The sequence below is a fragment of the Lolium perenne genome, chromosome 6 (genome assembly GCF_019359855.2).
Source record: "Lolium perenne isolate Kyuss_39 chromosome 6, Kyuss_2.0, whole genome shotgun sequence".
NCBI classification, from domain to species: Eukaryota; Viridiplantae; Streptophyta; class Magnoliopsida; order Poales; family Poaceae; genus Lolium; species Lolium perenne.
The window spans coordinates 213,117,086-213,122,341 of NC_067249.2; positions in this window are offsets into that span (position 1 = coordinate 213,117,086).

The window sequence follows — 5,256 nt, forward strand, 5'->3', positions numbered from 1 at the left end:
CTTCCATCTCAAAGAAATCCAAGTGTGCAGCCCAGCTTTTTCAGACCATCATCGCATCCGGGTACAGCGCATTCCTGTGATCCTCTAACATGCGATCCAAATTCTCCCTCTCTTTTCAGTTTCGCAGCGTCTCCGTGCATCAGCAATGGTCCGACCAAGATCATCAACGGGATCATCACGTGCCTCTTCTTCACCTTCCCCTTCACCTTCAGCATCCTCCATGAAAGTATCACCGAAATGAGCAAGATAGCTTTCATCGATGAAATCATCCCCTTCTTCATCTTCTTCCATTATAACCCCTCTTTCTCCATGCTTGGTCCAACAATTATAGCTTGGCATGAAACCGTGCCGAAGCAGGTGCATGTGAACATCTCTTGAGGAAGAGTAACCATTCCGATTCTTACATTTAACACATGGACAAGATAACAAAACCCCCCGCTTGTTCGCATTAGCCACTACGAGGAAATCTTTCAAACCCGCACCGAACTCGCCGGAGAGTCGGTTACCGTACATCCATTGTCGATTCATCTGCATTATTATAATATAAAATATATAATTAACCATCATGCATTTGTTAAACTAACTAGCTACAAACAATATAAATTAAACAATGAACTACACACACATGCACATTTTATCAACGACACATCAAAGGTTCAAGTTGCTAACCGCGATCGAGGAGGAAAAAATAAATGAGAAAGCTCAAGTGTGGCTCCAACACTTCATATCATGTTTGTTTAATGCTCTTGGGGCATTTCATCAAACACCTTATGTGCATAAGAGGAACCAAAAGCAAACCTAACACCCACTTGTGAAGCTTGTGAAGAGAATGGCACCAAATGGCTAAGTGTTGGCTGCTGGATGGGTATATATAGGGGAGGGGCTTTAGTCCCGGTTGGCCTGGCCAACCGCGACTAAAGGCCTTCGGCACTTAGTCGCGGTTGGCCTGGCCAACCGCGACTAAAGACCCCCCACGTGCACCGGCTGGCCACCGAGCGCCCTGGGCCCAGGCCTTTGGTCGCGGTTCGCCTCCCGAACCGCGACTAAAGGTACCATTAGTCGCGGTTCCTGCAGCTTCGCGACTTATGGGGCTCACCCGAAGCCTGTTTTTCTACCAGTGAAGGTTCTATACTTTGATCGATCTTCACGACCGATCGAGAAGAAGATTCGATGGTGGCAACCGCGCGAAGCAACTGACCGACGGATCAACACGGGCGCGAGCCCTACGCATCGCGAACTGGTCATGGTCATGAAAGCCGGATGGTTTGGCAGCCTATGCGGTCTTTTGCGCGTCGAAAAAAGAAGCCAGGTCCTATCGTTTGGTTATTCGTTTTTACTACTTTCTTCGCTGTTGTTGTAGCCTACAGCGTGTTTGGTTGCACATAGTTGCGTACTATGGTAATCCCTTTCCTTATAGTGGTGAGATTACCCAGTACAGAATAACAGAATAACAACACACATATCAGATTTAGTTCATCACAAAAGGTGTTGATAATACACAGTAACTACTTAGTGGGCGATGCATCACGAGCGAAGCAACTATACTTCGTGATGCATGACATATTCATCACACGAGGGGTTAATATATACCACCTCAAACAAATACTTTATTACAGACCGGGTATCTATCTATTGGAGGGATACAAGATCACCTCCCAAAATCAGCAGATCATGACGAAGGAAGCATAAGCACTAAGCATGAAACTGGTTGCGGAGCCAAGTCCTAAGCCAGCTCCTGCTTTTCGGTGGCTGCAGCTTACGGTACACGGCATACTCTGCTTCGTTATCTGCAATGAAGTCGATAGCCCTGACCAGCAAGTTAGGCTGGAACAGTTGCGCCTTGCACACAAACCAGGGTGTGAAGATCGTCTTCATCTGAGCGTAGTTCGTGATCGGGGTGCCGACGTACTGACGGTGCTTCGGATAGCGCTGCAATCCACAATGAAAAATTGTTAGTGCAGATGACCTTCACATATATACTTTTAGATCTATGCAGGAACTCAATGAGGCTTCCTACCTGGATGTAATCGGCTGCCGTCTCTTCATCATCGCCGTAGAAGCAGCAACCATTTTCGCTCTAGTCCAGAATACGATCAGACTTCATGCGGTGACCCAGCATACCACTGCATGGTGTAGTACGAAGTCATTGACCTAACACAAGGGAAACATCATTCCACTCATATTACATCCCTCAGAGTGGTACAACAGAAACATATGCGAGTCCAACGCATGTCTATAGAACGATACATGAACTGTTTACAGAAGATCAACATAGCCTCCTACTTTAAAGTGAGGTAAAACTTCAAATAAAGCGCCAAAAGAACAACTCGTAGCCTATCTTATTGCTAACACTAGCTCTAGAGATATTTGGCTTGCTATAAAATTTTAGCTACTTAGGTGCTAGGATTAGGGAAATGGTTCCCTTCTATTACTAGTCTAGGTTTCCACTCTAGCTGATGCAGAAGTTGACTCCATTGACTTCATTGATTGGGTTCTCCATCTTGTTGTAGTTGACTCCTTGGTATTCGAGTTCCGCGGTAGTTCCTCCTCCGGTTATTTTGATCTAAGAAGGGGTTCAAAAGGGAGGGAATGAGTACGAGCGTACTCAGCAAGTTCATTATAGGAAATAGTTGTATCATGCACTAGCTACAGCCATAGACCAGAAAGTCATAGGCGAATGCAAGTTTTTGTAAACATTTCTTCAAAACATCTATTTTATTCTGAAAACTATGCCCGTCAGTCGGTTGAGCAGAACTTCACAGAGTTCCTTTCCTGCTGTGTTTGTAGTTCCCTTCCCGGAACAGGAAGTGACAACTACAATTTAATACACTCTGCAGAGGTGCGTTACTTTTTTCATATGAGAACTTATCCTTGTTGCCAACCGGGCAGCTTATTCCTGTACACACTTTCTTTGGTGTGAGGCCCAGTATAAGATCCAAGCCAATCATTGTTCTTCTCCGCGACCTTGCATACCCACCCTTTTGTAAGTTTGTCATGTCCTTTATCTACGGACATTTGTTCTCTCTTTTACCATTAAGGTAGACTGATATGAACAATCCACATGCCTGGTCCTATACACTATAGATATACTAACCCGGACAACCCTTACAATCCATCATAGACCTTTAACAAGTCTTCCCTTTCCTATATCTATTGGTAGACTGTTACGGTTGTCCTCACCTTTACCAATAGATAGACTGACAGACAACCCTTATTACTGATCCGTTGATATGCGAGAGGAAAAAGATACATCTGACTTCCCTAGAGCCATTATAGATCTCATTGTTAACGCGACATGTACGAAGCTAGAATCACTAGACGTCATTGGTGATTAGTCCTAGATGAGTTGTACCCTTGCAATGGAACCTTCACCATCAACACATACCATGGTTCCATTGCCCACCATATAGCCATATTCATAATTGTAAAGTAATGTTTTGGTTTTCAATGCAGGAGTGATAAATAAAGTATTTTGCATATAATTTGATAAAAATAATTGAATGACATGAGCAAGCGATGAACTTGCCTTTCTTGACTGCAAGATTATGCAGGCAAAAGCTTTGATACGTGATAACTCTAAATTCTGAAATTCCATCATCGTCCGGTAAGGACAATGTTTAAAGAACTGGCAAAGATGCTATAATGCATAGTATGAGATGCAATCGTTCTAAGCGTAGCCTAACCCCGATGATTTATGATTGGTGAGTTGTAAAGTTTTCTTTAGGGTGTGTTGCACTTTTAGAGTGGTTTCTGAAACAAGGTTCTTATTAGGGTTTGATTATCTTAGTATCTTAAACAAGTAATATAATGCATCATAACAAGCATACACACAAATAAATTGTAGTTGAATAATATGTAAAGAGTAGTTGTCAGTTTTAAGTTCTACAGGGCCTTGTTGATGATTACTTCAAAACAATAACTTTCGAAGAACATGTTATATAAGAAATAAGAAGTATTTCAGGTAAGAACTATTGGCTTTTATGGTTTGCTTGATATTTACTTCAAAAGAATAACTTTTAAAGAACATGTTTAGTAAAGAACAAGAATTACTACAAATAGGAGCTACGTGCTTCTAGGGTTTAGTATTGGATTCATTTAGTTCACTAATAGGGACTAGTTAGTTCTTAGGTAGAATGGTTCTAAATGCAGCAAGTATTGGCAGATTTATTACTATGGTTGATGATAGGTATCATATCAAAGGATGGTTATCAAAGTGGTGTCATGAGTTAAACATGCGGGTTTACTGTGACTTCTCATTTGCTTCACTATAATGGGTTCCTAAGCTAGGCGTTTTATTATCCTCAAGTAGATTTTATTTGAGTAGGATCATGTAGTGTGAATTACTATCCAAGGTTGGTGTTATGGTTTATTATCATGGTTCTACTAAGTAATAATGATTACGGTTGATTCCAATGGTGTGGTATTTAGGAATGGTGATCAATGGTGCTAATATGTGGGTAACAAGCTAGGGTTTACACCTAGGTGGCACTAGTGAATAATATAAGGTTTATTCAAAAATGAAGACATGAAATGATGACTTTATTTGTATTTGGGTTTGTACTATTTTAGTAGAACTTGAGTATGCATCAATTCTATTAGGATGAATCTATGATTAAGGGTGCAAATCATATGATCACATTTCATAACTTCCTAGGGTTTTAGAAGTGGGACAACTTAGGGTTCTAACATAAAATAATAGGGTTAATGGTTTCTATTCTTATTGGAACTAGGTTTCTAAATTGTGATACAATTCATAAAATAATAATTGGCAATAGAGTTGAAGTTATTAATTAGTTTCAAATAAAAATAATAATGATCTTAGCATTTTGTTATTTTAAAAGATTTAACAATTAAGATAAATACTATTTAGGTTTAATTCAAGAACTACCAAAATAATATTAGATTTTCATATTTTCTAGCTTTGTTATTATTTAAAGAAATAGTAAATGGTAAGTTGCAATTTAGGGTTTATAAATACCACTAATATTTAAGTTAATGAAAATAGGATAAAGAAAATTAATCTTAATATTTTCTTGGCTTACTGAATAGCTATTATTTATTTTTTTAAACTTAACTAATTATTGAGTTCTATTTGTATTTTGGATAAAGGAAAAGGCATAATTAATAAAGGTTGAAATAATTGAATTTTTATTTTGAAAAACATTTTCATGTTATATTTTTATTGGATAGAGTTTATTTTTGTGAGCATATTAATATCTTATTTGTATTTTTCTGAGTTCACATGAATTTTTTTAT